This window comes from Neophocaena asiaeorientalis, unplaced genomic scaffold (genome assembly GCF_003031525.2).
Source record: "Neophocaena asiaeorientalis asiaeorientalis breed wild unplaced genomic scaffold, Neophocaena_asiaeorientalis_V1.1 scaffold41, whole genome shotgun sequence".
Lineage (NCBI taxonomy): Eukaryota > Metazoa > Chordata > Mammalia > Artiodactyla > Phocoenidae > Neophocaena > Neophocaena asiaeorientalis.
This window is the reverse complement of record NW_020171994.1, coordinates 112,345-134,534: the sequence shown is the minus strand read 5'-3', so window position 1 is coordinate 134,534 and position 22,190 is coordinate 112,345.

The window sequence follows — 22,190 nt, the reverse complement described above, 5'->3', positions numbered from 1 at the left end:
TCAATAGCGTTAGTTATTAGGGAAATGCAAATCATAAGGTACAATGATTTGGCTACACTTTATACCCACTAGGTGGCTATAATAAAAAAAGTAGAAAACAAGAAGTGCTGGGTGTTCTGTGACCACCTAGAGGGGTGGGATAGGGAGTGGGAGAGAGAGAGACGCAAGAGGGAAGAGATATGGGAACATATGTATATGTATAACTGATTCACTTTGTTATAAAGCAGAAACTAACACACCATTGTAAAGCAATTATACTCCAATAAAGATGTTAAAAAAAAAAAGAAGTGCTGATGAGGATGTGAAAAAATTGGAACCCTCCTTCGCTGCTGGTGGGACTGTAAAATGGTATAGCCGCTGTGGGAAACAGTTTAATAGTTCCTCAATAAATTAAACATGGAATTATCATATGACCTAGTAATTCCACTCCCAAAAGAATTGAAAACAGGTACTCCAAGGAACACTTGTACACAAATGGTCATAGCAACACTATTCACAATAGCCAAAAGGTGGAAACAACCCAGTGTCCATCAACGGATGAATGGATAAACAAATTGCGATATAAACATACAATGGAACATTATTAGCTTTAAAAAGAAATGAAATACTGATCCATGCTACATGGATGAACCTTGAAAACGTTATCCTAAGTGAAAGAAGCTGGTCACAAAAGACCACACGTTGTGTGATTCCATTTATGTGAAATATCCAGGGGCTTCCCTGGTGGCGCAGTGGTTAAGAATCTGCCTGCTAATGCAGAGGACACGGGTTCGAGCCCTGGTCCGGGAGGATCCCACATGCCGCGGAGCAACTAAGCCCGTGCGCCACAACTACTGAAGCCCATGCTCTGCAACAAGAGAAGCCACCGCGATGAGAAGCCTGCACGCCTCAACAAAGAGTAGCCCCTACTCACCACAACTAGAGAAAGCCCTCACGCAGCAACGAAGACCCAATGCAGCCAAAAATAAATAAATAAATATATAAATAAGAGATAAATTCTAAAAAAAAAAAAGAAATATCTAGAATAGGCAAATCCATATAAACAGAAAACAGATTAGTGTTAGCCACGAGCTGAGGGAAAGGGGAATGGGGAGTGATTGCTTTATGGGTGTGGAGTTTCTGTTTGGGGTGATGACAATGTTCTGGAACTAGATAGTGGTAATAATTGTACAACGTTGTGAGTGTACTTAATGCCACTGATTTATACACATTCAAATGGTTACTATGGTAAATTTTGTTATGTGGATTTTCCTATGATAACAAATAAAAATGAAAAAGAGAAAGCATTGAGCCTTTTTTTAGTGGGGGTGGAGGGCTTGATGACTCCCTCAACACATCACTATAATAGTAAAAACAACAGTAGTGATAGTAATGATAACGATTATTACAATTATACTAATAGCTAACATTTATGGAGTGTTTATTATGTGTCAGAAACTATGCTGCGCACTTTTCTAGGCATTATTTAATCTTCCCAACAGCTCTCTTATTACTTCGATTTCACAGGGAAGAAGGACTCAGAGGTAAATAGGTAATGAGTGGCAGTGCTGAGATCTGAACCCAGGTCTGTCGGATTGCAGAGCCTGCATTCTCACTGATAAACACTAGGGAATCAAGCTAAATGACTGGTAAGACCCTGAGTGATTTATGTACATTAATTCATATAATTCTCAGAACAACATTATGAAAGAGGAACGATTATTATCATCATTCCCATTTTACAGAAGGAAATTGAAGCAGAGACCGTCATGTAACTAATGAGAGGCAGAGCCAGGATTCAAACTCTGGTCTAAGTGACCCCAAATTTCTGTGCTTAACCATTAAGCTGTATAGTACCAGTTGCCCAAGTACTTATGGAAAGCTTAGGTCTTTGGTTAAGAGAGGGATACGGGTACATAGGGACCTGGGTTCCAGAAGCAGATCTGCTATCATGGTAAAATTACGTCCAAGGTTCCAGACTGTTGACTGGAAAAAAAATGCACAACGTAAAAGTTGAGGGTTATGTTTTATTCAGCAGACTTTCTGAGGACATCAAGCCCGGAAGGCAGCCTCTCAGATAGCTATGAGGAACTGTTCCAGAGGTAAGGGAGGAGCCAGGATATATAGGAGTTTTTGCAACAAAGACCAGGTAGTCGGAACATCAGATTTACCGCTAGTTAAAGAAAACCAGATGTCTCAGGTAAATGAATTTAGCGCTTTTCTACGTACGGGAAGATGCAAGAGTCTGGGCTCATTGAAATCATTCCTTTGATATGCACCTTTAGATGAGTCCCCTAAGGGTGCAACGTGGGGGGGAGTGGGTGGCTGCAGTGGCTGAGGGCCTGGCAGTGGGCAGCCCCTTTGTTTCCATCCGGAGTTCCCTCAAGGCTCACTGCTGGGGGGGAGGGGGGAGCAAGGATAGTGGTTAATGGCTTGATGGCCGCATCCTTTGTTTGCTGATATGGCAGGCAACATTTTTCATTCACAAGGTCTAGGAGAGATGGATAAGCTAGAGCCCAGGAGAAGGATAGACAACATAAAGGGAAGAACACGGTGTTTCCAGAAAGTGGCTTAAAGTTGTGGGCTTGCAGCGCCAAAACCCTGGAGGACCTAGGGGAAAGGTGAACCGTGGGTAAAATGTAGTTTTTACTGCCGATCCTAAAAAAACATTTGAAAGTTACTGTCATACAGGGCCTTGGAAGCTGTATGAACTCATTTGGACATTTCCACATAAGCAAGGGAGAGCTATTGAAAGATTGAAGCAGAGTGCTGGATGACCCATTAGCGTTTCATCAAGAGTTTAACTCTATTGAGCTATTTGTAGTGAGGTGGATGGACCTAGAGTCTGTCATACAGAGTGAAGTAAGTCAGAAAGAGAAAGACAAATACCGTATGCTAACACATATATATGGAATCTAAAAAAAAATGTCATGAAGAACCTAGGGGTAAGACAGGAATAAAGACACAGACCTACTAGAGAATGGACTTGAGGATATGGGGAGGGGGAAGGGTAAGCTGTGACAAAGAGAGAGAGAGGCATGGACATATATACACTACCAAACGTAAGGTAGATAGCTAGTGGGAAGCAGCTGCATAGCACAGGGAGATCAGCTCGGTGCTTTGTGACCACCTGGAGGGGTGGGATAGGGAGGGTGGGAGGGAGATGCAAGAGGGAGGAGATATGGGGATATATGTATACATACAGCTGACTCACTTTGTTATACAGCAGAAACTAACACATTGTAAAGCAATTATACTCCAATAAAGATGTAAAAAGTTTAACTGTATTTGATAAAAACTGGCCATGAAAAATGTCTTTTGATGCGCTCCCCCCCCCCGCTTTGTGGCTCACAGGCGTGGCCATCAGGGGTGAGCTGTCATTGCTAAGTCCTCATATGACGGTTGGAGGAACAGGTTGTTAATTTACAGATAGGAGAAATGGCAGCCATGCTCTAGGTACCTGCAGAAAACATGAACAGACAAACTGTACTACAAACACAGACACTCAGCTTCAGTGGTTGCCAACAGAAAGCCATACAAGGTCCCTGGTTCCAGTGGTTCCTGCAGGGCAAATTATGGTACCCACACCCTATGGCATGTGGCGTGAGAGTCATATGCCTCAGCTAGATGCTGGGATAATAATGCTTCTCACCTATGTTGTTGGGGTTTTTTTTTAACATCTTTATTGGAGTATAATTGCTTTACAATGATGTGTTAGTTTCTGCTTTATAACAAAGCGGATCACCTATACATATACATATATCTCCATATCTCCTCCCTCTTGCCTCTCCCTCCCACCCTCCCTATCCCACCCCTCTAGGTGGTCACAAAGCACAGAGCTGATCTCCCTGTGCTATGCGGCTGCTTCCCACTAGCCAGCTATTTCACATTTGGTAGTGTATATTCACCTATGTTTTTAAGAGGCTTAACCTACAGCCAGTAACTGGAAGTGATAATATTTAGCGCTACAAGGTCACTAAGCACAAATGGGTCTGGATGAAAACTGGAAACCAAGATACAAAGGGAGCCAAAAGAGAGGCCAAGACAGGAGGTTTGCAGAGGTGAGAGGAAGGCAAACCTGGAAGAATTTCCCTTCATTCACTCAGTAGCGGCCTTGTATGCAGTGCCCATGGCCTTAGGTATGATCATGCTGGCCGCATTTAGAGAGGATGCAGTGTTGAAGGTGGCTGTGGTGTGTCTGACTCCCCTTCTGTGCTGCAGGGCTGGCTGGGCGTGTGGCAGGGACAAAATATGGCTGAGAGTAGGAGTTCTGAAGTCAAATGAATCTGGGCTGGAAACTTAGCTCTGTGTGTCTCTGGCCACCAGTATGATCACGGCAAGTCACTTAACCTTGGTGAACCTCAGTTCTCATCTATAAAATGGGGATGTGAAACTAACACACCATTGTAAAGCACTTATACTCCAATAAAGATGTAAAAAAAAAAGAGCTAACATTCATCCAACAACAAAAAAAATGGGGATGATGATAGTAAGTATCTCATAGGGATTTTCAAAGATTAAAGAGATGATGAACATAAAATGCTTAGCACGCCTGATACTTAGTAGTAGCTCAGTGAATGTTAACTCCTCCTCCTCCTTTTATCCTTCCTCATTGTGATTATTGCACTGAATGGAGTTCAGAAATTACTTGAAGAATTGTCCTAAGGGAATTCCAGGTCGGAGTCATGAAGGCAGTCCAAAATCAAGCTTCTAACCAACATGGGTGTAAACCAAGAGGGGCAGTCGACGTATGAATTTGAGAGAGATGGAAATAGAAGGAGATCAGCGAGAGAGGTTGTGTACACAGAGGGGGTGGGAAGGAGGCCTGGGGTAATGACTGTGCCAGGATGCAGATGACTTCCGTGGCTTTTCATCAGGTCTCATGACCACCATCATGGTTCTTCCAGAAGCATTAAAATGGACAACAACAGAGTGGACACTATTTTCTTCCAAACTTCTTCTGACAAGGGGTGGATACCAGGATTTTCCTGCATTGGCCTTATGAGTTCTGGCCTCTTGCTGACTGGAGATGTGAGGTAGAATCCTAAGACCAGGCCTTTGACTGTTACCCTCCCATCAGGCCAGCTGTAGATCTAGCCATACTGTCAACATGAGCCCTATATCTTCTCCCTCTATGACATATTAATATTTTTCTTCCTAGGTTATCTGGGAGGGCCACTGAGTGCAAAATGGAAGATGAGATCTTAGTGGGTCAGGTGTAGCCGGGAACTTGTCTGGAAAGCTTTGATGCTCACCAAAGGGCATGGAGTCAGGAAGATGCTGGTGTCAGAGAGCTACAGGGTTGATAATAGATATCCTTTGTCTTTTTTTTCAATTGAAGTATAGTTGATTTACAATGCTGTGTTAATTTCTGCTGTATAGCAAATTGACTCAGTTATACACATATACATATATGGATTCTTTTTCATATTCTTTTCCATTATGGTTTATCCCAGGATATTGAATACAGTTCTCCGTGCTATACTGTAGGACCTTGTTGTTTATCCATTCTAAATGTAATAGTTTGTATCTACTAACCCCAAACTCCCAGTCCATCCCTCTCCTTCCCACCCTCCCCCTTGGCAACCACCAGTCTGTTCTCTATGTCTGTGAGTCTGTTTCTGTTTTGTGGATAAGTTCATGTGTGCCATATTTTAGATTCCACATCTAAGTGATATCATATGGTATTTGTCTTTCTCTTTCTTACTTACTTCACTTAGTATGATAATCTCTAATTGCAGCTAATCTTCTTAAAATGTTATAAGCAGTGATCCCTGAGCTTCCATGGTGCATACATGCCTAGAGGCAACCCAGACATTGTCTTCCATATCAAGTTTCCCACCAATTCTCTCTCACCCCATGCCCAGAACCAGCAGGTCTATCTTTTGTACTGGTCTTTGGCCCAACAGAAGGTGCCCTTTCTAGGCATCCTACAGCTCCCCAGGGTACAAACTGGCTACAAGGATGTCTCTCATATTAGAAATGAAAAGTAGTGAAGGCCAGGATAATAGTTGCTATGAAAGGAGGTGTTTCCAAACCAGGAATACAGTGAGATGTTGTAGGCAGCTTCTGCTGTGGTGAAGTAGGTGGATCACGTGGCTGGTAGGCGGAACAGAAGCAGAGAAACTCTTCTCGCACTGGACTGCTTCTACTCTTTGACTCAGTCTGTGGGTGGACGGCACACAGATGGATGAAGCTGGGCCAGATGGCTGGGAAGTCCACAGAGGTAAAGGATCTTGTAAGATAAACAAGGTGCTGGTGATTGCTGCCCACCTTTACATCTTCATTTTGTACCGGTCTCGCCCTCATTCACCATACTTCAGCCTCTTCTTTCTGTTTCCGAAACCTAGGCCCTTTCGTGCCATTGGGCTTTTGCACTTGTTCTTCCCTCTGCTTGCGTGTTCCTTGCGGGCTTTGTTCCTTTTCATCTTTCAGGTCTTACCTCCTCAAAGAAGTCTTTTCTGATCACTTTGCCTAAAGTTGACCCCTGCCAATTACTTTTTTTTCACATCACTCCATTAATTTTCATGTTGGAATTTATAAGCCTCTACAGACTGTTTACTTGCTTCTTTTCTCCTCCTTCCCAGACTATAACGTCTACGTGATGGACCTTGTTATCCCTTATCAATACTATTTCAACAATACCCAGCATGATAAACACTTAATACATATTTATTGAACAAATGAATGAATAGCTCATATGGATGGGAATCAGAGTCAGGATATAACATAAATTTTTTTGTTAGGATACCCACTGCCAACACAAGGAGGGCTTTGTAGCTATGGAAAAGGCCAGGTTGGGAAGGAGCTTGAGTGTGAAGGTGTCCCAGGAACACTTGGTGTCAGGAGTGGAAGAACTGGTCTTTGAATTGCTTGGACCTATCTTTGACCTGGATACAGGTGTCAGAGTTCATGGTATTCTGGGGTGTGTCATATCAGTTGCAGCACTGCAACTGTAGGCCCTGTATTTAGGTTTGGGATAAGCCACAAACAACTAGACAGTTGGAATAATGTCAGGAAGTGGGCACTCCTCACTTCCCAAGGCTATCTATGAATGACCCTGAAACTCAGTGAGGTGCTTCTTGCATAGTTAATCCCTTGCGGCCCCTGCTGAGTCACCTCTGCTAGCTGTGGCTGTGTCTTGACAACCACAAAATCCCCTGTTACCTACATTTCCTTGGATGCCTCCCCATCTCATAGTACTCCAGATTCTAGGACTGCCTCAGAAATTCTGGCCGCTTGGGATGTAGCAGATGGTAAGCTCTAACCGCTTGAGTCATAAGGCACACGGGGGCTAGATTAAAACCTTCAGAAGCCCTAAGCACAGAAATGTGTATGCCCCCCACTTATAATTGAAAATACAAACAATAACAAACCGTAAATAGGTGTTAGAGAAGTCCAATGAAGTGCAAAGTTGTTGTTGTTTTGTTTGTTTTGTTTTGTTGTCGTACGCGGGCCTCTCACTGCTGTGGCCTCTCCCATCGCGGAGCACAGGCTCTGGATGCGCAGGCTCAGCGCCCATGGCTCACGGGCCCAGCCGCTCCGCGGCATGTGGGATCCTCCCAGACCGGGGCACGAACCCGTGTCCCCGGCATCGGCAGGCGGACTCTCAACCACTGTGCCACCAGGGAAGCCCTGTTTTTGTTTTTTGTTTTTTTGAGATGCTATTTTGGTGCTTTTTGTAAAAAAATCAATTTTTTTCCAAATACATTTCTTAGTCTATTGGAACTACTCCTTTGCTACTCTCCTAGGTAAATGCCTAGTGTGCCTAGAGGGTAAAGCGGCAGTAAGCAGCCACTGTGTTTAAGTTGCACTAGACTTCAGTAATCTGAGTATTCTGTCACCATGCACTCACTGGGACCCTTGATGAAGTGACAACATACCTCTAAGGGAGTTCTGATGGTCAGTCGCTTTCTTTTGCAAACAAAGACGTTGAAGATGTCCACAACAAGCTTCCTAGAGAATCAGACAGAGGAAGTGGGCACTGGTACTGAGATTCTTCTGTGATAGAATGGCCCCATACAACGATGCTAGAGGAATCAGCTTCACTAAGTTATGGCCTAGTTGGTTGGACCAGAACCTAACAGAGGTGAACAGAGCCTTCGTGGCCATGACTGTGGTCAGAGATTAGAGGAAACCATTTCCTAGGTAAGAAGTCCCCTATTAGCCATGTCAGGGCAGAGACATGGTGATTCAAAGCTCAGCAGTATTTAGTGAACTTCAGGCATTTATAGACATGACTGATTGACCTAAGGGGTTATTTCACCTGGGTGGTTGGCATCTAAGCCAGATAGGATTTTGTTCAAGAATTCCACCTCTGGAGGGACTTCCCTGGCGGTCCAGTGGTTAAGACTTCACCTTCCAATGCAGGGAGTGCAGGTTCAACCCCTGGTCGGGGAGCTAAGATCCCACATGCCTCGCGGCCAAAGAACCAAAACAAAACAGAAGCAATACAGTAACAAATTCAATAAAGACTTTTAAAATTGTCCACATCAAAAAAAAAAATCTTTAAAAAGAATTCCACCTCTGGAAACTAAAAAAGTAGAACTCATAGAACAAGAGAGTAGAACAGTGGTTAATGGGAGCTGGGAGTGGGGGAAATGGGGAGATGTTGGTCAAAGGCTATAAACTTCCAGTTATAAGAGGAATAAGTTCTGTGAATGTAATATACAGCATGGTGACTATAGTTAATAGTACTGAACTGTATACTTGAAATTTTCTAAGAGCGTAGATGTTGTGTTCCTACCACACCAAAAAAAGAGGTGACTATGTGAGGTGATGGATGTGTGAATTAACTTGATTGTGGTAATCATCTCATAATGTATATGTACATTAAACCATCATGTCGTGCACCTTAAATATATACTTTTCTTTCAATTACACCTCAGTAAAGCTGGAAGAAAAGAATTCCACCTCTGGACTTGGAATCTGCTGTGTGGGCTCAAGGGTGATGCCACTACAGGCAGCACTAGACCTGCCAGACTATATATTTACCTTCTTATTTTGCTTTGTTTCTAAAAGCAGGTCAGAAAATAAGATACGATGCGATCCAGATAAAGAACAGACTGTCTGTGCAGGAGGTCATATAAGCTGTTGATCATTAAAATAATGGATAACATTTACTGAGCACTTATTATGTTCCTGGTTCTATTCTTATCCTTATTTTATAGATTACAAAACTAAGACACAGAAAGCTTATGTAACTTACCCCAAGGTCATATAGTGATTGGAAGAGTTGGGATTTGAACTAAGGTAGTCTGACTATAGAGGTCATGCTCTGAAGAAGTATGGTAACCCACTGTCCAGTGCTGTGCTCGCTTCCATTCCGCTACGTGCTAGAAGATATTCACGATGTTGTTCAGGCTAAACCGTATGGCAGTAATTTTGCCTTGGCTGAGGTGCAACTTCTATTTGTCACCTTCCAAGAAATGAAGACAACTGTGGGCCTCTAGAGGTCCAATTTCATAATGATGCATCACAGAGCTGGTCTCGGAGATCGGAAGTCAGCAGGTGCAGATAGTGGTGATCATGTCACGATTGATTATTGTCATTCAGGTGAAGGTAGAACTCTTCATTTTTCCAAGTTAGAAAGAGAGCTGGGGTCTCATTAAGGGAAGCAAACGAATGCCTGCAGCAAGTTGGTGTCTTATCCTTGGGCTCTAACACAGAATATAAAAATTGAGTGGTGACCTGAGCCCTGGAGTCCAGGCTGGAAGGAATGGCTGTTCCCTCAGTGTAAGGACGGTTTCTCTGCTTGCTGCCCCCGACCCCCTCGGGGTGGGCAGTGTTCTGGGTGATCCAGGGCTGAGAGGGCACATGAGGTGCTGGGTAACTATTGTTTTGTTATGATCTGGACAGCCTGAGTTTTAAAGGAGAAGTCTACTTTGAGGATTTCTAGCCATAAAAAGCTGAGGGCCCAGGGGAAGGGTATACCCAGCCCCTGGGCACTTTCCCCGATTCACAGCTTAATGGAAGGTCTCCATAGTTACTGATCCCCTCCACAGGCAGTACCTATCTATCGGTGGTGTCAACGATAGCAATAGTAAGATGAGAATGTAAATTGGTGCAGCCACGAATGGAAAACAGCATGGTGATTCCTCAAAAAAAAGAAAACTAGAACTACCATTTGATCCAGCAATTCCACTGCTGGGTATATATGCAAAGGAATTAAAGTCAGGATCTGAAAGAGATACCTGCACTCCCAATGTTCATTGCAGCATTATTCACAGTAGCCAAGATATGGAAACAACCTAAATGTCCGTCGACAGGTGAACGGATGAAGAAAGTGTAGTGTGTACACAAAGTAGAATATTATTCAACCTGAAAGAAGAAAGACATTTGTGACAATATGGATGGACCTGGAGGACATTACGCTGAGAGCCCGCGTGCCACAAACTACAGAGCCCATGTGCTCTGGAGCCCAAACGCCACAACTAGAGAGAGAAAACCCACACACCACAACTAGAGAGAAGCTTGCGCGCCGCAACAAAGAGCTGCAAAGAGCCCTCACGCTGCAACGAAAAATCCTGAATGCCTCAGTGAAGATCCTGTGTGCCACAACTAAGACCTGATGCAGCCAAAAAAATAAAAAGAAAGAAAGAAAAAAAGAGAGTATAAGATCTAGAGGCCAAGTGCCTGGATCCACATCTTAAGCCTGCTGCTTATTGGCTATGTGACCTTAGGCAAGTTACTTAACCTTTTCATGCCTCGGTGTCTTCATCTGTAAAATGGGGATATAATGGTACCCATTTTAGGGTTAACGTGAGGATTAAATTAGTTAAGTGTATGTGAAACAGAATAGTGCCTAGTACATAGTAAATACTATGTGAGCATGTATTACCATTTTTGCTATCTGCCAATCAAGTCCCCAGTTATGCAGTAGGTGCACCATTTCCTGCAATCCGGAACAGAATGTCTTCCATGGAAAGTAGGACAACCATTAGCCATCACCAGTGATTTTCTATAGGAGTTGTAGTTTTGGTGGCAAAGACTTAGGGTTGATACTGAAACTCCACAGTTCCAACGCTGGGCTGTCACTTAGCAGGATGTCTACGTACACTACTGCCACAGCCCTCCTCTGGGAAATGCATATAGAAGCCCCAAGGAGCCAGGTGGACTTTAAAGCTTGTATGATACCTTGCCTTTGACTAGTTGAGCCAGAGGGATTACTGGATTACTGTAGTTCTGATCAGAAGGATGTCCCTTATACTCAGGCCAAAGTGGAGGGATGCCTCTTGCCCCTTGGTGTCATTATTTGGAATCAAAAAGTACTTCTCTAAAACAACATCCTTAAAAATCGTAGGAGAAACAATCGGAGAGAAAGAATCTGTTCCTCAAAACCAATTAGGACTTATCAAAGATGAGGAGGTAAGGTATAAGCAGGGGTTTGGTGGTCAGTGTGTAACAACTGGCTCTCCAGTGGGGGGAAAAACTAATTTGTAGTGTTTGACAATTTTCATGGTGTAAATTCTCCTATTATGGATGATTTCAAGACACCAATGTGACATCACTGAACGCAGAGTTGGGAAGGTATGCGCACACTTAACTCTCAAGAGGCAGTGGTAGGGACTTCCCTGGAGGTCCAGTGGTTAGGACTCTGCACGTCCACTGCAGGGGCCAAGGGTTCAATCCCTGGATGGGGAACTAAGATCCTTCATGCCATGTGCCACGGCCAAAAAATAAAAAGAATAAAATAAAATAAAATAAAAGAGGCAGTGGTAGCCGGTTCCAGCCAATAAAAATGGAGTCTGAAAGCAGCGAAAGAGAAGAGAGGTTAGGAGCTGGTGGTGAGGTGTGAGACCTAAACTCATTCCGGAGCCTCAAGGCAGGTCACTGCGGTAACATGGACACGCGAGAAGCTTTCAAGGACATGGCAACAGAACGGGTGATTACCTTTCCCACAGTACATTCCATTTCTTGCCTTGGGTCATCGACCCAGTTGAGGAGTCACCCAGAAGAAACAGAGAGAATGGGGAAATATGCAGACAGAGTGGAGCAGACAGAGTAGAAATGCGATGTATGGTCAGGCCACTCAAGATGGCTGTTCTCTTGCTCTCTGTACATCCCCTGCTTGACCAGCACCTGCTTCACCTACACCCTACTCACATGACTGACCTTCCTAAGGACCTGCCCCTGCCCCAGCTGGTGGTTGTCTTTAATCAAAGGGGCGGTGAGGGGCGTGCCCCTTGGCTGGTTTCCCTGGAAACTGATGAACCCACCTGACGTCAGTTCCCCTATAACTGGCAATCTCCCCTTCCCCCTGGGAGCGAAGACTGCCACCATGTCCTGCCTGGCACTGTTGGCCGCACACAGTGGGGTGTGGCTCCAGGACCTTGCTTCAGATGGGTAAGCTTCCCCATCCATTAAACCACTGATGTCTCTGTTGCAGACTCGGGCTCTTTCTTCGGTCGTGAAGCTGGGCAAGCACAGGCCTCGTAGGCCTGCGGGGTGCAGCCCAACATGCTATCAAGCTGATCATCTCTTTTAAGGGCTTCGGGTAGCCACCCTTCAGTTGGGGGCAAAGGCAGGAGGAAAAGCTCCCCCTGGACTCAGATACTAGCCAACATCCTTCTTGTTCTCATCCTAGGCCCACCGGAGGGGGAGCCTAGAAGTTCTACTGGTTGGCCTGTCTAGCCTCTAGGTTCGACCAGCCATTGGAGTGACGGAAGTGCCAAACAGAAAACTGATTTCTCTGTATCCAGAGAAAACTATAATTCGAAAAGATACATGCACCCCAATGTTCACTGCAGCAGTATTTACCACAGCCAGGACATGGAAGCAACGTAAATGTCCATTGACAGAGGAATGGATAAAGAAGATGTGGTACATATATACAATGGAATACTACTCAGCCATAAAAAAGAAGGAAATAATGCCATTTGCAGCAACATGGATGCACCTAGAGATTATCATACTTAGCAAAGTAAGTCAGACAGATAAAGACAAATATCTTATGATATCGCTTATATGTGGAATCTAAAGAAAACGGTACAAATGAACTTATTTTACAAAATAGAAATAGGGTCACAGATGTAAAAACACAAGCTTATAGTTACCAGGGGGGAAGGGGGGAGAGGGATAAATTGGGAGATTGGGAGTGACATATACACACTACTATATGTAAAATAGATAACTAATAAGGGCCTACTGTATAGCACAGGGAACTCTACTCAGTACTCTGTAATGACCTATATGGGAATAGAATCTAAAAAAGAGAGGATATATGTATATGTATAATGGATTCACTTTACTGTAAGCCTGAAACTAACACAACATTGTAAATCAACCATACTCCAATAAATATTTAAAAAGAAAAAAATGGATTGCTCTGAAAGAGAGCGTTCCTCTGGGGGAAATGCAGTGACTTTCTCCATGCAAATCTCATGTCCACTAGGTTGGGAAACACATCCCTGCTGTACGTAGGAGGTGTAGCACAGAGGGATGCCTCCAAGAGCTCATTTAAAGCTTGCACCTGGCCACTCATCTATAGATGGTGATTGGTGGATGCAAAAGTGGAGGGCTTTGAATAGTACCCTCCAAAGCAGAGATACAAACGTGGCTTTCTAGTGAGAGATCCGGTAGATGTCAAGTCCTTGGAGACAGAAAATTTCCTTGATGATTTTGGTAGCAGTGGTTGGTATAGCTGGGGTACTATTGCAAAGTCAGTAATATGCCACTTGAATAATAGCATTCTTTACCGTTAGAATTATTCCCTAATCCCAGTTCAATAGTGAGGTTTCATAAGAAACTGGCTTCCACAGCAAAGAGGTATTAGTGGCAACTCAAGATTGGCTTGGGCTGCGTGGTCAGCTAGATCAAGTCTTCATTCATAAATCTATCCAATAGCCAGGGGTCTACTGGGGCCCAGACATGAAAGCAGGTGCCACTGCTTGTAACTCTATAGGAATAAAGCAGGGAGCATGAATGGTCCAGGCTTAGGCCCAACTAATCCCACAGGTTAACACCTCTCTTCCAGCTGTTTCATATACTGACCCACCTCCTGCCCACTGTTTTAGTAGGTGATGGGGCTGCAGTAAAAAGTGTTGGTGGGTGACAAAATAACACCATGGAAAAGTCTCCGAATTCCCAAGAGGCTGAGAGACTTGGGCACATTGTCTATTCACCGTGGGGGGGGGGGGAAGGCGGGGGAGGGATAAACTGAGAGACTGGCTAGGCACCAGGGTGGGTCAAAACTTGCCCATGGTGAAGGGCAGTGTTTGAAATGTGGGTGAGTCATCCAACTCTTCCAAAGACTGAAACCAAATGCAGGCATATTGATGGTCCATCTAGGTTGTCGAGCAAAGGAGAGGGTGGAGGGGGAGAATCCAGGTACGAAGGGAACCAATCAAGAGTGATAGGATGCCAAGCAGATGGAGTCAGAACCTGAGACAAATTTCTTGAGCCAAAGAAATGCGACTGGAGCTGCTTATGTGGAAGACCTACAGCCTCGCATGCGGAAAAGTGGGAGCTATTACAGGCAACCACACTACACTGACCTCATCCCTTCTCTGATTTCCTCTGCTGTGCAGGATGTGGCAGGTTGTGTTTCCCCGCGTACAGCTGATAAAAGGCCTACCTCAGTCCAGTGCTTTTTGGAAACACAAGCCAGTTTCTCAGGACCAGTTTTCCAGCCAGTACCCTTTCAGGTGTTTTATTCACTCAACAGTTACTTATTGAGTACTTGCTGCAACCAGGCACTGTAGCTAGACACAACGTCTTTGGGATCTTTTTTTCAGCTACTACTTTTTTTCAGTAGTTTAGTTGAGGTAGCAGAGCAGGGCTTTGATGTCCCAGACAGAGTGAGGTGCAACGAAGGATGGGATGGATGCATAGGGAAGAGGGAGGCTTGGTTGGGGAGACCATGGAGTTAATCTCAGCTACTTTAAAGAGTCTCAGATAATGGTCCTAAAAGTTCCAACAAGGACAGGTAATGGACCTATGTTTGGCAGAGATTCAGCCAGCAACAACTTGGATGCCTGCCCTTAGAACCTGGTGCCCTTTGAAATACTCCGAATCAGCCCTTTTTGTGTAGGAGAACATCCTACAGGTGCTTCTAAGGGGTTCATGTTCTCACAGGTACTGCCTGGCTGCTGGGTGTCCATGGTTCTAGGGGTAAAAGAGGGCTGACTGTACTGTTGGTATTGATAAATTGAAGAATACTGGCTGGCATATCTTTTCAAGTACAGTAAGTCCCATACGTATGAACGAGTTCCATTCCGAGAGTGCGTTCATAAGTCCAATTTGTTCATAAATCCAGCAAAGTTAGCCTAGGTACCCAACTAACACAATCGGCTATATAGTACTGTACTGTAATAGGTTTATAATACTTTTCAGACAAATAATGTGTAAAAAACAAACACAAAAAATGAAGAGAACATTTAAAATTTTACAGGACAGTACCTTGAAAAGTACAGTGGTACAGTACAACAGCTGGCATACAGAGGCTGGCATCCAGTGAACAGACAAGAAGAGTTACTGACTGGAGGAGGGAGGGGAGGTGAGAGATGGTAGAGCTGAAGGATCGTCAGCAACAGGAGAAGGAGGGCAAGCTGCAGTTTCATTCACGCCTGACGTGGATGGCACAGGTTCTGGTTCCTTGCCGGATTCAATTCTATCTACCCTCTTAAAAAAATAATCCAGTGATGTCTGGGTAGTAGCCCTTTTTTTCTCATTATAAATGACACAGTAGCAGGGGATTGCATTCTGAACGGCTGCTGCAACCTTCGTGCACCGTTCTACATTTGAGTCCTGTGCCTCAAAAACTAACAGTGCCTCCTTACATAAAGAAACCCCCCTTGCCATTTCCTGCGTCGTGAATCTCTTTGGTCTTTCAGTTACTTCTTCTTCCTCTTGTCTCTCTTCGTCCTTTCTCTGGGCCTCCAATTCCATCAGGTCTTCATTAATAAGCTCCTCGTGTTGCACAGTAAGGAGTTCAGTGAAGTCGTCCTCTTGCAGATCTAGCTCCGGCTTCTCGCTGAGGGTCACCAGGTTGCTGAAGACCTCTTTGGACTCCTCATCCACCTTCTCAAATCCACAAAAATTGTGAACAAACTGCGGGCAAACGTTCTTCCAAACCCCATTTGTGGTGATGGCCATAACCTCACACCAAGCAAAGTCAATGTTTTTTATGGCCTTGTAGATGTCATAGTCCTTCCAAAATTGTCTCAAGGTTGTTCCCCATCCATCACTTGCCTTTACTGCCTGACAAAAGGTGTGATGTAAATAATATTTCTTGCAAGTTGCTGTAAATCCCTGGTCCATAGGTTGGATGAGCGATGTAGTATTTGGTGGCAGATGCGCTACTTTGACGTTGGGATGAAAGTCGTCCATGAATGGGGGGTGGCCCAGAGCACTGCTGAGCAGCAAAAGAATGTTGAATGGGATGTCCTTCTCCAAGCAATATTTCTCTACCTCCGGGATAAATTGGTGGAAAAACCAGTCCTGGAAAATGGCCTGTGTAACCCAGGCTTTGGGGTTACTCTTCCACACAACAGGAAGAGAGCCCTTGGCTATGTTTTTAAGGGCTCTTGGGTTCTCTGAATGATTAACTAAGAGAGGCTTCAGCTGCATATCGCCAGAAGCACTGCCACCAAACAACAGAGATAGCCTATCCTTTGCTGCTCTATAGCCTGGCATCAACTTTTCCTCCTTACTGATGTAACTTGGGTCTGGCATCCTCTTCCAGTACAGTCCTGTCTCATCCATATTAAAAGCCTGCTCAGGTAAATGGGCACCTTCATCAATAATTTCTCGAAGCATTTCAGGAAATTCTCAGGCAGCTACCGTATCTGCACTCGCTGCCTCCCCACTTACTTTTACGTTGTGAAGTTTGGCACTAGCTTTCAACTGATGAAACCAGCCATGGCTGGCATTAAAAGATGCGCCCAAAGCACCGAGCTGATCTCCCTGGGATAGGGAGGGTGGGAGGGAGACGCAAGAAGGAGGAGATATGGGGATATATGTATATGTATAGCTGATTCACTTTGTTATAAAGCAGAAACTAACACAGCATTGTAAAGCAATTATACTCCAATACAGATGTTAAAAAATTAATTAATTAAACAAATATGCGCCCTCTGATTCTTTGCTGTGTTTCCTCTTCAAGTCTTCATTCATAAAGTCTTTTAGCTTTCTCTTGAATCAGCTTTACGCTGAGCGGGACTCGACGCTGATGCTGACCCTGCGTCCACACACTGAGAAGTTTCTCCATCTCCTCCATCACTTTTCCACGCTTCTTCAATATTATTGTCGACATCATCGGCACAGCAGACTTCACATGTTCTAAGATCTTGTCCTTGTTCTTTAGAATTGTGCCAATGGTTGAACAATTCATGTTATAAGAACGAGTGACGTCTACCATCTTTTCAGGTCGCTCCTCTCTCTCAATTACTTTCACTTTTGTTTCCATCATTATCACTTGCAGCTTCTTAGCAGTACCAGCTACATCACTGCTGCTTTTACACTTGCTTCCAGACACCCTGGGCTTGAAATAAAGACACTGTACCAGTGTACTCTATACAGTAGTGTACAGTAAAGTACACAAAAGCACAACCACTTGTAGAGGGTGCGCGCACGTGACAGTGGACGCCAGACGTGAACTAACTTATGTGACTGGACATGTGAACGCACATTCGCATCTCTGAAAGTTCACAACTTGAAGGTTCATACGTAGGGGACTTACTGTACTAAGTGTGCTGGTCTGGGGCCTGCATTACCTTACAATGTATTCCTTGCTCATCTCCTGATCTGCTCTGTATCACAGGTGGACTGAACTCTGCAGACTACATTTCCCAGACTTCCATATTGGTGGATTTCCAGCTAAATTTCAGCGAAGGGTAAGTGAGACTGGAGGATGGGAAGTTGGTCCTGGAGGTAAAGATGAGAAGGCAGGGTCTCTCCTCCCTGTCCTATGTGCTTCTAGTGGCATCTAGACGCAGTAGCAGCTATGTCTCTTCCGTGATTTCAGCTCCCACTGGACAAGACCACCTTGGTTCCAGCTTCCTTTCAGTGATCCCAGCCCTAGGACTCTGCTAAACCTGTCTCCCCCTACCATATCTCTCCAGTTTAGTGATAATAGAGGTTCTCGATTTGCAATCTTAGGGTTACTTCACTGTTTCTTGCTGACTTTTCAGTTCTTCTATCACCCGTGTAACCAATTTCTTGCCTTAAAGTCATCTCAACTTTAAATACTTGAGTGCTTTTCCCTCTTCCTGGCTCGACTCTGATTAATACACCTGATTAATATGATTTGCTTGAAAATAAGTATGGAGGGCTTAGATAGTAAAGCCATTTGGTGGACGTGGAACGGAAGGGCCAAGAACTGTGTCCTCAAAAGCATAATAAGGTTGAAGGAAGACATCAGGGAGCTCTTTAGCCTATGGAAGCAGATGTTGTTAAATGGGCTGCATTGCCTTCTTTAGATGGGGCCACTATCGGGATAATATGGGGTATTTGGTGAGGGCTTTCACCATCACCAGTAGGGTGTGGTACCCATGTAAAGGGAGAAACTTCGAAATAATATATTGGGTGATTGTGTCACAGGGTTACCTGGAGATCAGACAGGAGGGTGCATCAGATATAAAGCTACCAAAGACTAAGATATTGGCTAACCTAAATGCTGCCATTGCACAGATGAAGATCTGGGATGTTAGCCTCTCTGGCTGGGATGGACAGTAGCCCACCTTTGTAGACCCAGTATCCTGAACATTTTGTGCTCTCTTCTAGAGATGCCCTTCACCAGCTCTGAACCTTAAGCACATTTTAATGAGAAGATCTTCCCATTGTTCATGCTCATATGCTACCTTGGTTGGCTCTAGCTGAGCTGGGATGACTGCAAAATTCTCAGTCCAAAGAACTTTTCACCACGGAGTTGCCTCTTATACCCCTTGACGCTCTGTCTTCTGGAAAGAGGAATCTACTAGGCAGTTTTTGTATGAATTGAGCTTCTATATCTCACAGAGCTGCTCCAGGCTCAATATTCTTAGTGCATTGTCATGAAATACCTAGCCACTTTTTGAGCTAGTACCTCCAAGACCAAATTGGCCAGTTAGTATGATCTGGGTTCATCTTCCTGGAGGAACAAGAGATGGAGGGGCAGAGATCACAAGTTGGGATTTTCCTGGGACTGAGTAATTGCTAATAGTATCTGGAGAATCCCAAGGTGTGTTAGTTGGCCCTAGAGCGGGACCTCTCCCTCACTGACCACTGACAATTTGCCTAGCATTGTATGAATTCCTTGGCTGGACAAAACGTGATACCCATAAACTCAACCATAGTGCTTGCCAACTTTTATTTCTTTTTTTCTCATAAATTTATTTATCTGTTTGTTTGTTTGTTTGTTTTGGCCTCATTGGGTCTTCATTGCTGCACGCAGGCTTTCTCTAGTTGCAGCGAGCGGGAGCTACTCTTAGTTGCGGTGCACGGGCGTCTTGTGGTGGCTTCTCTTGTTGTGGAGCGTGGGCTCCAGGCCTGCAGGCTTCAGTAGTTGTGGCATGCAGGCTCAGCAGTTGTGGCTCACGGACTCCAGAGCACAGGCTCAGTAGCTGTGGCACACGGATGTAGTTGCTCTGCAGCATGTGGGATCTTCCTGGACCAGGGATCGAACCCGTGCCCCCTGCATTGGCAGGGGGATTCTTAACCACTGTGCCACCAGGGAAGTCCCCCAACTTTTATTTCTCAAGGTTGGGCCAGGGATGGTGTTGCAACGAATGGTGTAGGACTAGGTGAACTAAAGGGTACAAGTGAGCTCAGTTTAAGAGAGCTGAATGGGTGTTTTCCAGATTAAAATATTTTTCTTTCTAAGAAGTCACAGAGAATATAATTCATAAGGACTGGGAAATGGCTGGGGTACTTCAAAGGTGAAAACACATCATGCTATTCTCAAGTTGACATAGGCACACTTGGAAGGCCGTTCATCCCTTTATCCCACTGTTATTTATGGCCTGCCTAATATTAAGCTAGTTTAGGAAATTAAGGATTAGTAGTTATGGGCAACAACATGGAGACTGCGATAGTGCTGATGGAAACGGGGTTCCCTTGGAGTGCCACGTTAGGGAGGCCAGTTCTATTACTAAAGAGAGAGCTTTAGGTTCCCTCCCACAGGAAGAGTGATAACACTGTAATGATCATTTACAGCTTGTCTCCTCAACGTGTGCTGCCTCTTCTTCCAATGATACTTGAGTTTTGCTTGAGGACCCACCTCTACCCCATATCCTGTCTATATGGATTAGATGAGTCCTATACCATGGACTCTAGGTATAGCCATAGAACCTGAGCCTAAGTCAATGCATCTCATCTCCTTACGCCAAGATACTGGTTCAAGATTGCTCATATGGCCACATCAGACCCTCTGGGTCTGAATTTTACTGAGAATATTGGGAAACTGACACCTTTCCTCTCCCCTCACCTTTTGACTTGAATCTGGAAAGCCGGGAAGTAGGTGATTATGCAGCTCTTTTGCCACCATGACAGGCTACCTGGAACAACCATGAACTACCATCTTGGGCTACATTGATCACTATGTAGCCACTAGCCATGTGTGGCTACTTGAATTTAAGTAAGACTTCTAATGCTTGGGTTACTCCAACCCAAGATGGAGGAACTGGGATTAGTTTACCCTTCCTCTTCAAACAACTAAAAACAAGGCAATATAATAAACAAAAGTTTTAATACAATAAATATTAGGTGCTGAAAGATAGTGATCCCCAAAAGATGGGGGAAAGTGAGGTAAGCCCTATGATTGACTGGGTTTAATACCTTGAGAAGGGTTCCAGGCCATGGCACGGAGCAGGGAATCAGGCACAGCCAAGTGGAATCCCTGAGTTAAGGAGATGGAGCTGAAAGTCCAAGAGACAAAGGTGGCAACAATACCAGAGAGGGGAGCATTGTACCAATCAAGAACCACAAGCACAAGCATCTATGGAGAGTCTCCCTAGCAGCGTACTAAGGGAAGAGTGCCCCAAAGAAGTGGAAAACATTCAGGGCCAGGAACCATGGCTTTCCCCATCAACGACAGAGGAGAATTTCATCATTCACGGTCATTGGGTAGAATCCTAAGAAGGTATTGCCTCAGTTGTGGAGAATAATTAGACTGAGCACTGCTTCAGACCCATCCCACGAATCATAAAAGCGTGACCTGGAGGATCAGACTCTTTCCAAGTAATGACTGCATCCCAGAAGAAAGCTCAAGAATATTTACAAAGATGCAAACATATACAGCACTGAAGTAAAATTCACAGTGTCTGATATCCAGTCAAAGATTACCAGGCATGCAAAGAGGCAGGAGAACAAGGCTCATTAAGAAGAAGAATCACTCACTTGAGGTCTTTGTTTTTTTTTATTGGGGTATAGTTGTTTTACAATGTTGTGTTAGTTTCTACTGTACAGGGAAGAATCAATCACTTGAAATCAACACAGAACTGACACAGCTATTAGGATTAGCAGAGAAGGGCACTGAAACAGTTTATTATAACGGTATTCCATATGTTCAAAAAGTTAGAGACATGAACTATACAGAAAGGATATAAACCTTATTTCTATAAAGCTTCTTATAAAGTTAAACATACACTTTTCATTTGACCCAGGAATTACATTCCTAAGTATTTATCCAAGAGAAGTAAAAAAGATATGTCCGTGCAAAAATATGCCCATGAATGTTCATTGCAGATTTATATAGAATAGCCAAAAACTGGACATAGCCCCAATGTCCACCAACAGGTAAATGGGAAAACAAACCGTGGTGCATCCGTCCAATAGAATATGCTCAGCAATAAAAAGGACGTAGTACTGATACATGGATGAACGTCAAATGTATTACGGTGATTTAAAAAAAGCCAAACAAAAAAGTACACAGGTACAAGATACTATTTATATAAAACTCTATAAGAGGTAAATCTAATCCATAGTATAGAAAATAAATCATTAGTTGCCTGGGGCCAGGCATGGGGCGGGGGACTGACAGGGAAGTGGCATGAGGGAATCTTTTTGGGTGATGGAAATGTTCTAGTTTTTAAATTGTGGTTGTGGTTACACAGGTGTATACACTTGTCAGAATATCAAACTGCTTGAAGCAGGTGTATTTTATTATGTTTTATATTATATGTGTCATATATGATATTACTGTATTTGTTATATGCAAGTTATACCTCAGTAAAGTTGGCTTTTATAAAAGAACAAGCTGTTCTACACCAACCTTGGTTTCTACCTCTACTACC